This window comes from Nilaparvata lugens, chromosome 1, assembly GCF_014356525.2.
Source record: "Nilaparvata lugens isolate BPH chromosome 1, ASM1435652v1, whole genome shotgun sequence".
NCBI classification, from domain to species: Eukaryota; Metazoa; Arthropoda; class Insecta; order Hemiptera; family Delphacidae; genus Nilaparvata; species Nilaparvata lugens.
Window position 1 is genome coordinate 21,236,535 of NC_052504.1, and position 13,024 is coordinate 21,249,558.

Consider the following 13,024-nt stretch of genomic DNA (forward strand, 5'->3'; position numbering starts at 1 on the left):
GGAAAGGTCTTAATGATTTTCATTTACTAATTTTCGAATAAAATTATTAATGCAACAATGAACGATTTTCATTGATGATTCAAGCAAGCAAAATGATAATGTTAGTACAAATTGAACAGAGAAAGCTCAATAGACGGAGCAAGCTAAGCGATAACGTTATCAGCATTGCAAAGTAACAGTTCCGATCGGACAATAGAGATAAGAGTGAACCAACTTGATCGGCTCAATTCATAATGTACAAACAGGTTTGAACCCTAGCATGCACAAACGATTTACAATAAAATTGGATAAGTGCTTGCCAAATATTTGAATAAAAAATAGCCAATAAAATTCGGCCTGGATGACCAATGTAAACTCTAAGGTTCAACTTTACGAAATTTATATTGATTTTAAATTGGTAATCAATAATTTTGATGTAAAGTGGACTGTATTGAATAGAAAAGAAACAAGTGATATCTCTACAGAAACAAGTACATGCAATGAATATATAAAAGAACAACTCACCGAAAATCTGCAGAGTACCTAATGTAATATTTATATTATTGAGCTTACAACTCCCAGGTAAGGTATTCAGGTGTCCCCGAGTAGGAGATGAATCAAGGATGGTGAAAAGGCAAGCTTAATTGTCATCTACTGATGGTAAATTCGGCTTCCATCATATAACGCTGCACATATATTTCTGACGAGATATTTACAATGTCTTTAAAGACTATAGATCGGTGAACTTTCCAATCGAAAAATAATAGTTTAAAACTTTCAACTAAAGGGAGTTTGGCAAACACTCTTCCAAACGTAGGTTTATGGTGTACGATTTAACATTAACGAAAAAATAATAATTTGAAGAACGATTTTCTTCTGGGAATGATCGACGAATAATATTCTACTAGACATAAGGTAGCGCTGTCTCCATCATTCACTTTCATTTTTTATTCAAATATTAATAACTTTTGTAAAAATTCCGACTGTAAGCTCTTTTGTTAGAATATTTACATTTCATGGTTTAAGTTAATTTATTTTTAATTGATTGCATCAAATAAATTATACAAATGGACTTTGATGGCAACTCCCAAAATAGAATTTTTCTCGGGAGTGTCTTCTCAATAGAATAATTATTTCTTGTAGTAATGTTGTGTTTGTAATGAATGCTTATTGAGAAATAAAATTATTATTATTATTATTATTATTATATCAATTCCCGACTCGAGGCAAGCTATTACAAAGCGAGACTGAACTGAAAGAAACAGCCTACCGGCTAGTGAGCGCGACGCACTCAAGTGAAAGAAATACGAACTGAACGAGGAGCGCGCATCCAATTCAAAAACGAAAAATGAAAACTAGAGCTGGCTCCAACACTGTGAATGCTAATAAAACTTGCGATAATTATTCAAATATTAGAAAATTTATTTATACAAAGGAAATTATATTTATCAAGAAATATTTTATATATATATTATTTTATGGGAATATATTTTCTGTTTCATGTCAGCATACAAGATCTTAGAAGTTTTTATAATTTCCTAATTCATCTCGTGATATACAGTTTGAGCTGTCTTGGTACCAAGCATTTTCATTCCGCAGCATATGTAATTAAGTAATTGATTAATATTGATATTGTTCAGAGCATTTACTACTTATCATCCTTTGATGATAGTAATACTATTCAGCCAGAAAAATCTTACTGATAATTACATTAAAAAGTCTACAGTATATCATATAAGTATCCAGAGAACTTCAAGAACTGGCGTTGTAAGTTTTAAGGAATTTCAAAAGGGTAAATTGGTGCATACCTGTATTCATGACAAGCGTTTTAAGAATCAACTAGAAAAACCATAGTTGATTTTCATTATTCTAGATTGGATATATAGTTACTGATAATCAGTCACCAACTATATTTTTGACTTCCTTATTGGTATTCTTCCATAACTTCACGGTAGCAGCGGTAAGAAATATTGATCACCAGTCATTGAATCCTATGGTGATTCATTATATTTGGAGTATTCATGCATCTACTACTGAGCTAGAGCTGTGGTCTGAACCCAGCATATTTGCGAGCCGGACGGCCTGAACTTTTTGCAAATTTATTTGCAAAATAGGGATTTTAGCAACCGCTCCAGTGTATATTAAAAATACCACACCACAATATATATATATTTGATAGCTGTGAAATTTATTATGATATGATGAAGTTTATTTCAATTCAATTAAACAGTTGGTAGCTATGGTACTATTGCTGTCTGTTGAGACCAGGACTGGGAGCAGCTCCAAGCACCCAAATAAAAGCCAATTCTCTTGTCTTGACATCTGTGGAGGGGGCTGTGGGTGGGATGGTTTAAGGACTTCGACTTTGAAGCATTGGTTAAAGTTCTTGTTGTGCTCATAGCCATGGGTAGGGATGGGTAGGGAAGTATTATTTTTGAAGGAAGCCCTGTGATTGTTGATCCGGAGGTTTAGGGCAGTGGTGGTTTCACCTATGTAGAAGGCAGGACAGAAGTTGCAGGAAAGGAGGTAGATGCAATTTTTGGAGATGCAATTACTGGATTGATGGATTTGGTGGGTGTAGTTGGTGAAAGGACTGGTAAAGGAGATGGAAGAATCAGTGATAGGACAGGTTTTACAGCGGGGGCGTTTGCAAGGTAGGGTACCAGGTGGAGTTGGGATTCCATCAGAGGTGAGTGATTTGTTTTTACTGAGAATTTTCTTGAGGTTGGGAGGTTGCTTATAAATGAGGGTGGGTGGTTGCTGGAAAAGGTGTTTGGTAGAGGTTTGGAGGAGACGACATGGAACAGATCTTTAAGGACAGGTTTGAGGTTTTCAATTCCAGGGAAGTAGGTGGTGCAGAGCTTTGGAGTTTGTGGGATTTGGGAATTTTTTGTGGTTGGATTAGTGCCAGTTTTGAAGGAGATTTGTTTCTGTAACAACCTTTCAGGATAGTTACATTTCGGGAGGGATTGGTGGAGTTTTTTGAGGTACTGGTCAAGATGGTGGGGATCACTGCAAATTTTTTGGCCTCGGATTGAGAGGGAACGTGGGAGGGATCTTTTGATGTGGTAGGGATGGCAACTCTCAAAGTGTAGGAACTGTTGAGTTTGGGTGGATTTGGTGAAAGTATTGGTGGATAAGGTATTGGAGTTGGAAAGGATAACATTGACATCTAGGAAGTTGATGGAGGATTCAGAAATATTCCAGGGAAGGAGACAGAGTAGTTGGAGTTGAATTGATTGAGGAAGTGGGAGAGGGTATCATGTCCATGAGGCCATATGAGGAATATGTCGTCAATGAAACGGAGCCATATCAGGGGGGATAGGGTTTGTTTGGAAAGGAAATCTTGTTCAAGGAGATTTCAATGCTGATTAGTTTCACGTGAACCAAATCAGAGAAGACAATTTCGAAAAGATGGATCTACTGAATTGATCAGGATTGAAAATATCCTTTTTTTGCATCCGGCACTAAGTAACTAACTCGACTGAATGATTACAAAAGTTCATCACAACGAACTATATAATACTAACTAGTATAGTATAGTTATTAGCTAGTATATATAGATCGTTGGTTCAACAGCTGAGTCATAATTTTGACACAGTCCCACACACATGAACTCGCTCCCTCACTTCCATCATCAACAGATGGCCGAAATATTATTTTATTATAAGCTGTTTTTCCAAGGATGAATAATAATTATCCTTTCAATGTCCTTCAGCGTGTTTTCCCAGGGATGAGACTTAGTGCAATGGGATTTCTATATTATAAACCTACTATGCTCTGAATTTCGTGATAATCATTAGAGCCGTTTTCGAGATCCGGTGAAATACAAACATATAAACATCTAAACATCCGAACATCTAAACATCTGAACATCCAAACATCTAAATAATTATATAAACATATAAACAGAAATTAGAATAGCGACTTTTCCCAGGGATGAGACCTAGTGCAATCGAATTTTTATATCATAATCCTAATATGTTCCAAATTTCGTGAAAATCGTTAGCCGTTTTCGAGATCCGTTGAACATAAATAACCATATAAATATCCAGATATAAAAATATAATATCGGGGCACCGAGCTTCACTCCTTAGTTTTATTTATTGATAAACAGAACACAATTCTTTAAAATGATCGTGTCTATATTTTACAGCTGGCTATACGTCAGCTTATGAATTTCGGGGATGAGATATTTTTATTTTCCACAGACGCACTTTTTTATTATCCACAGACGGCGAAAGTCTCAGCTGTTTTCTAAAGGATGAATTATCCTTTCAATGTCGTTCAGCGAGTTTCCCCAGGGATGAGACCTAGTGCAATCGAATTTTTATATCATAAACCTACTATGTAACGTTATCATAAACCTACTAGCTAACGTTGTAATTTCAAGGCAAATATTCTTGAAGTTTAGCATTTTCATACTGTGAAAACTCTAGAAAATTCTATAATATTGAAAGAAAAATTGGGAATTGGCTGAAATTAGTTTAAAAATGATATTATTATTAATATTGATTTTGAATCGATGATTGAACTCGAAACCTAACTTCAACTACTTGAATTTTATATAAAGAAATTTGAGAGATTATTAATTCAACTATCCAGAACTAACTTACACAACTTTTAGAAAAGTACCACAGGCTTACGCCCACATTGAGAACAAATTAATAAACTTAAATCAATTACAGCTTGAATCGCGATTGGATAACATCCAATTATTGAAACCTACAGTGACATATATTGTTTACAGTAATTGAAATACGACTCACTAACAGAAGATTGTTGGAAGCTTCTGAGCAATCAAGATGATAAGATATTCGAGATGTCGACAGTGTTGGATGAAAGCTCAAAGCTTGTGAGCTGCACTGTGATTTGATCGCCAAAATTGCTCGAATCTATATATGAAAAGCTGGTAATGCTTGGTAATCTTAGTAAGCATGGTAATGCTGGTAAGCTGTATCATTCATATCGCTGGTAATGGAAGTTACATGTTACGGTCCATGGAGGTAAATCAATTCCAATGTTATATGAAAAACTCTCACTGTATCACTGATATCGTACACAATTTTAATATGATTACAGGAACTGGAAATTGATACTAGAGTGAGCTATTGTTCGTTTAGCACCGTTTCACCTGTGTACTCTGGTGCCGTGTACGCCTGTTTGCGTTACAAATTCATATCGATTCTATATTCGTCTATACGGTTGATCAAGTTAATTGTAGTACTATTTTCTTCTCAATTTCTCAATATTGTTCGAGTTTTTGAATTCAGATTAAGAAGTCATTACTGTTCAATTATCAATAAACACAAAATTTTAGAATGGTTTATACATTACGTAGCCCCTATAAGCTTACTAAGGATGAATTTGAGTAACAGTCATTATAGCTGAGCTTAATCGTTTAAATCAAATTCATAATCTATTGAGTTGACAGGCTAAGACTTTGAAAGCTTTCCACATCAATTTGTTTCCTGTAAACAGTGAGCTCATGGACTTTTAGAGACAACATTATTATAATACTAGTAGTACTGTGAAGAGTAGACCTCGCGCAATTATAAACCACAGCCTACTCTTATACTGTCCATCAGAGTAAATCTCGTCTGTATGTCGTGTCGGCAAGATATCGGAGTGAAAACGACTAATGGCTGTTGGGGTTGGTGTATCAAAAATGCAAACATGAAAAACTAATCTCCTTCAAGACATACTGGCAACAGATCAGCCCGAGTTCAAAGCAGAGAAAGGTCAAGAGACAATACTACGTTATTTTGGTTATTAATTGTATGCGTTTTCGCATGCAATCAATAGTTCATTTTAATACTGCATAAGAATTGCATTCAATGAGGCATGCAATTAATGGTCCACACAGCAGCTGATTTTTTACCAAGATACATTGAGATATTGGCATGCGTCATGGCATGCAATTTACAATCCACTCGACAGCTGATTTATGATGGATAATTCTATAGTCTGATTTTTACTTTAATATTGGCGTATGGAGGAGGCTCCTTTTCCTCTAGTATTATCCGTCAAATGCAAAATTTAAAAAATATTATGTATACGTCAACGCGAAATTCAAAAAGGAACATACCTGTCAAATTCCATGAAAACCTGTTGCTGCGTTTCCCTGTAAATGCCCAACATATAAACATGAAGAGAAATGCAAAACCGTCGACTTGAATTTTAGACCTCACTTCGCTCGATCAATTATCATAAAAATAGAGAATCTATTGGTAGACCATACTAAAACACTCAATTTATAAATAAAACCTAATCTGGAAGATCATCATTCTTCAAATTTGAATAATTATAATGATCGAATAACAATAGTTTACTAAGCATGGGAATGGATCTGGAAAAATTAAATTTTTAAACCCTACAATACTATGAGTTAGTATACTAAGAGTGACTGTGATCGAGAATTAGGACTATTCCCTATTGACCTAACATTCAGACCAGTTGTTCTGAATTTTTTTCGATTACATATTATAATGATCATAATAACTCAAGTGGCAGTCTTTTGAGTTCTTGTGAGATGATTACTGAATGTGGATGGGCTTGATAAGATGGGTTGATCAGAACCGAGTTAAATTCATTGTACACTATACCACAAAAAATTATTATTGCTTCTCATGTGTAACATGTGGAACAGTGAACTAGAATAGAAAAATGATTATAAATTTGAAGAATTTTTCAATGATGTCTATTACTTTAAAACTGTTAGAGAAATTATTAAATGGAAGAGCAATCACGCATCAGATTGGTAGTGTTCAATTTTTTATTTATAGGACAGGCCCTTGGAGTGAAACATTGAGTCTCCAATCTCAAGTATGATAATTCCCAAAATTAATTACCTTTTGTAGTGAAAATAGAGAATGTAATATAAAACGAAAGTTACAACTTCAGCCCTTCTTTTTGATCGGGGGAAAATGGAAGCCATCAATTTTTTGTCATTGCTGGTGATTGGAAGTTGGTCTTCGTGAGGACGTCATTGAGTGTATACCCGTCAAGTATTATAATAGAAAAGTTCGATTTATCCCTCCGCTCCAAAAACTTTTGAACAGCAGAGCCTTCCGCGATTGAAAAATGAAGCCTTGATTGAACTTCGAGGATAAACGATGAAAACTCAAATTCAAAAGTGAGTCTTTCAAGGAATAAGTAGTTATGTAATAGAACATTCATGGAACATTAAGGAACATTAATTCATAATCAATATTCATCATTGAATAATAATTATCGCTTATTACTTCATTCATGGATTATCGTCTCTGAAACTGGTAAGAGGCATGAACAATATTGAATTCCTATTAGCAGCCTACTTTATCACTGCAAGTGAGAGTATACATAAAACATGATATGTTTGTTTTTAAACTATTACAACAAGATTACAAATTATTATATTGAACTATCATTTTGAAGCTCACAATCAGTAAAGGATTCGTATCTAATAAATATAGTTTAGATACAATTATTCCATTGAGAGTTGTGAAAAGAAGCTATTGTTCCACACATGATATATTCTCCCGATTTTTGTTATATAAATGTTATGCTTTGTACAATGAGAAATTAAAAACATTCTTCCTACGAACTAGGAACTATCTATTATATTGATAGCATTATTATTTAGTATAGCATCCAATTTGTTCAACTCGTTAGTTTTCAACACCTTAGAAAACTAGTCAAATACAATCATCATCTTGATATATTTTAATAATACAATCGAAGCCCTACATGAATAATTTATTTCTATCATAATTTGTCGTGTTAGCTCCGAATGGCAATGTGAAGAATCCGAAGTTCATGAATTCAGAAAGAGAATACCAGGTTACATGAGCTACATGATGAAATACTCATTAATATTCTGTTGCCTTATGAATTCGAATACGTAAATAAATAATACAAAAAGCTATCTTTTGATGACAGTGATGTATAACAGTATGCAGGAACGGAATATATTTCAGAAAGAATGGAATGGAAAATGCAACTCTACTAACATGACAGTCATGATAATTTTTCTACATTGCAACAACAAAGCTCATATATTACTCTCTGCTACAGAGTTTTTGTGATTCATTTTTTTCAATTTCATAGCAATCAAAAGTAATATATTTTCAATTTTCCATGATATTTGTAATAAATGATTGCCGCATTAGTTTCAACTCAAGCATCACTTTCCAAAAATAAACTCTTCGCTAATTATTGGTATCTGATTACTTGAATGAAATTTTGAATAGAAATCGGGGACTAGAGGATGATTTTTCCAGTAAAAGCATTCTTCAATATAATTATTCATCATATTAATTTCTTCCGTCAATAACTCAGTTTCAATCATTATGATTCTGTAAAGATTTTCTCAACATTTATTCAGGTGATTTAACCTCCAAAAAACCGTGTACTTTATTTTGTAAACACAATTCGGTTTCAGGGATTTTTCGATCACCCTTGAAGCGTATAATGAAAAACTTCTTCACAACAAAGGTTCAGATATTCTCCTTTGTTAGCAAGCTATACAGGTCAGTTGATTTCTTAGAAACGTCTGTAACCCTACTCAGGGTCCCAGAGTGAAATGAATCCACCCTGGATCTTGAAAAGTTGTCCTAGTTGTTTCTTATGGTTTCCAATTTGAAAATTCATTCATTTATTGTATAGAATACTATAATCATAATACAATTATGACATTGGAGAAAAAACTAGGCTGAGCCAGTACTATTTCTCTCCTAAAATTTTGATAAAATGTTAATGTTGTCCAAAAGTTAAGGTTATGTAATCACACACTGCTTCGTTACTTGATTTTCGGTCCATGAATGATGATTTAATAAAATTGGCTACAGAATCTTGAATGGGGTCAGAGGACTCCTTCCCAATTATTGTTAAATTTGTCTTAAAACATGGACTCATGCACGTTCTTGTAATATTGACGTACAGCTAAAAAAGTGGGAACATAAATTTTCGTCACTAGCCTACTGATAATAAGTGCATTTCAACTTTATGAGTGTTTTTAAGATTCAAGTTTTATTTCATTGGTGGAAAAGTATGGATATGCAACACAGACATAAACTTTCAGATCATAACTTGAAGAAAATTCACATATCTCGAAAGAACTCTTCTCAATTCACGGATGCAGACTAAGTTTACTAATTATGTGATCAAACTCTCCATTTGAGAGTTGATCTCCATATCATTAATATCTTCATTAGAGAATCAGGAACATTTGCAGCAAATTGGTTTGCAAATCCCAACCGTGCACGTTCTTTTTGAAGTTACATGTCAGGGAACGAGAATCTCAACAGAGATTAGTTATTCAATGAAAAAACGCAATAAGTGAATTATTTTCTTCATGTTGGAGTCGTTCTCAGAAAACTCTCGCAGTTTCTTTGAAACGAGAAAAAACTTGTGTATTCGTCACCAAAAGAGACTCAATTTTGAACAAGTCCAGAAGTATATTTCCGAGGCATGCAGTAGAGTGTGAATAATGAACGTGAATATTTTATTGAGCATACTCATATATGAGCCGAGCTCATGAGAAAAGGTGCTGGAGTGTTGAACGTCTTTGCGCTTTTGGTAGAGTGCCATCCCATACTTTCCATCCTTTGAAGACGAAAATAGTAATTACATTACCCGCCTTTCGACTCCAACAACCATCCTTTCAGTAGACTTCACAGAAGCTAGCATAGTGCCTTTCCTTCAAATTCGATGCAAAAGAGCATATAGGAAACTCTTCTTTCTGAAAGATTATTCATAGATTCATATGGATACATTAAGTTATTATAATTATATCATGGTGAATTGGCGAACACCAATATTTTTCGAAATTCAAGAATCAATAATAAAATAGCAGTCGGAAAACTCAGCAAAGTGATGATTCATAATCATATCAAAATCCACTTCATTTTTTTATTCCAAACCCTTTTTCTGCAAATGTTTTGTGAAATATTATCCACAGGATGAGTTTCAAATCAAGTTTCTCTAAGATGTTCTTCACAGAATTAGTTCTATATTAATTGACTTACCCTCTCATTGAATATTGATTTTATTTCCCTTTCTATACAGAACTAACAATCAGTTACTTGAAATCATAGTCTGCATCAGTACGGTTTCAATTCACGTTTCATCAAGAATTTCCATGAACATGTTTGATGGCAAATTTGATCGATGAAAGTACAAAACTGCATATTGATTGCGTTTCTAATAGAATTTCTACTAGAGAAATGTAAGATCTGTATATTCATGTTCTGTAAATCCGATCCGTATATTTAGATAAGAATACTCATTTATATTCGCTTTAGGTGTAGTATTATCTGGTCACTGGTCGTGTATTTTTCCTATGGAAGATACTCGTAAGTATCAATATCGAAAGCTGTTGAGTGTAAGTATCCTAAGTATGATATCAAAATATGCTTCTTTTGGGGTGAACATGGAAAATGAGGAAAAATTCAACACAATGAAGTCGACAGAAATGTCATTGTTGTTGATGTTATTCCAAAACAGCAGTATTTCACCAGTTAAGGACGAAACTGCGTTATTTGAGAAGAGGCCCAGGCATGGTAGAGCCGCAATCAATAATTCACACATTAATTACCGTTCTGAGACTTGCTCCACACCAACCCTTGTGGTCACACCATTTTCCCCTTTCAAACATTGCTACTAACTCACTCTTTGCATTTCAATTGCGATTTCCTAGCAATGAATAACACACCAGCGGCAGACCTCGGTCACCAACCACTACAAACTTTTCTATGATTCCGAAGCAATCAGTTGTAACATTCAATGTATTAGCTCATAACATTTTTCCATAGATTTTTTTCATGGATTAAAACATCTTCAACCAAGGTATCTAGAATACATTGTATTCTATGTACATTGTCTTTAACCTTCCAATCCGTGAAAGTTATAATAAACCAAACGAATAAGTCAATTCAGCTCACTTCAGGGAACTCACTTAACAGTTCATCAATGGTTCACATTCTTGGAAAAAAGAAGACTATGGAATTGTTGAAAATTAACGAGAACTTATTCGCTCTGGACTTCACAAAGTTGACATCTACAGTACATACATATAAATGAACAAATGAATAAATTCAAGCTGAATTCCAGAAAAAACGAATCATTGAGTGGAATGCACTCTTCTAAATTCCAACATAATGTTTGTTCTGATATAATGTTGTTCTGTGAATAGTTACTAGTGCATAAGACTTTTAGAATAATTATTAAGTTACTGTTCTAGATTTTTCAATTTGAGACTCTAATAGTACAGTATCTATTTGATTCGATATTTGCTCGTTTATCTGAGTATTGAAGAGTGTAAATTTATTTTGAAAAGTGAAAGTGACATAACCAACATTTTGATTTGGACAGTATAGTACCTATAAATTGGAAATGGGACAGTTTTGGGCATGAGCCTGTTGTGCCTTTCCCCATGTTAAGTATTTGTACACAATGTGAATAAATAAATAAGGGCCTCATTGAAATTGAAGAGTCCAATTGGTTAGGTTTTGTTTCATGATATATCATTAGAGTTTATGTTGAATAGAGTTTATTCTAGAACACTCTCTTTTTATGTGATAGTCCTACATGATATAGTGAGGACCACGTTATAATGACAGTATTTGATCAACTTTGGTTCTGCTATCCTTGTCTATCATTCGACAAAGCCAGTGGTACTATCCTTTTCTAGGTCCACAACGGTGCCAATTATGTTTTTGACGGTGTAGAAATATGATTAATTAATGCAGAGAATCGGCATCGCTATTCTTCTATCTTTATCCACTGTCATTATAACGTGGACCCTCACTATAGAAATATAACTTCAATTGTAAATCAACTATAACGTGATTTTGAGCTCTCAACTTCAAGTGATAGTAGTGGGTTTGTATTAGCCAATTAGTCTTTGTGTTCTTTAACAAAGAGGGAGATAATTATACTGAACTATACAGTCAAGAGTGCAGTAGAGAAAAATATTATTCTTAAATTCAGCGGGCGAAGAACCGTTTCCAGTCATGGCAGGAATAAAATTTGAAAAATCAAACAGAAGAAATGTTGATAGGAAGTTTAATCAAAAAGAAATAGGCTCTGCATAGGAAAATGCAAAGAATAGAAGTGGAAATATCTTTGGTGAAATTTATGCAGAATGAAGTGATGAGAAATCAAGCATCGCTTCTCTCTCACCATTCTTTTCCATTCTACTTCTTTCTTTTCCTTTAATATTATCTATTGTCTGCAGTATCTTGATTAAATGCTAGCCTTTTTTTCCAGTGGGATCTCGTCCTTTCTTCATGGAGAACCCTCCTGAATTCGATTATTTTCTCGATCAGACATTATTCGGCATTGCTGATGCTAACTATCAATGCAATCTCATGTGTTCCAGTCACTCAATAAAACCTTCCTCTATTCAATATTCAATTTTGAATCCTACCTGCTCTTTACCGTACTGCTGGAGAATGGCAGTGAATGAACAAATCAGATGAACCAAGTTTATATGGGTACAACAATGTTGTAATGGAGAATTATCCAGCTAAGTATTTGATAATAACTTCTTGTTTTCATACTCTAATTAGGCTACGTGTTGCATCCTTATCAGGTTCTTCTCAGCCTTGAGATGTTATTATGTTTGCTTATTCTAGGAGTTTCTTGTTTGATGATCAAACGTTGTAGGACTTTGATTCTCTACCAATGATCGAGATCGATGCTCAGCTATCAAACTTTCTTAATCATTCTTTAAACTTCCTATTGAATACCCCCTCCTATTTAAGTTCGCTATTAACTTTCCCGGCCAGCAGAATTCTCGTACCACTCAGGATTTATCATCATCCTCTCATTATTGCTCAACATTTACTAAATAAAGAATGTACAAACTTCTATATCACATAAAAAATAGATGGCTCGCTACAATCAGTTCGAATGCGATAGAACATGAGATATTTATTATTCAATTATGTTATAATACTCACTTCTTCATTCTTTGAATTGTTGTTTTCAATAGTATCTAACAACACAAATTGCGTTCCGCTATAATCTAGTTCTAGGGACTAGAGCCTGTTATCATTTCCAT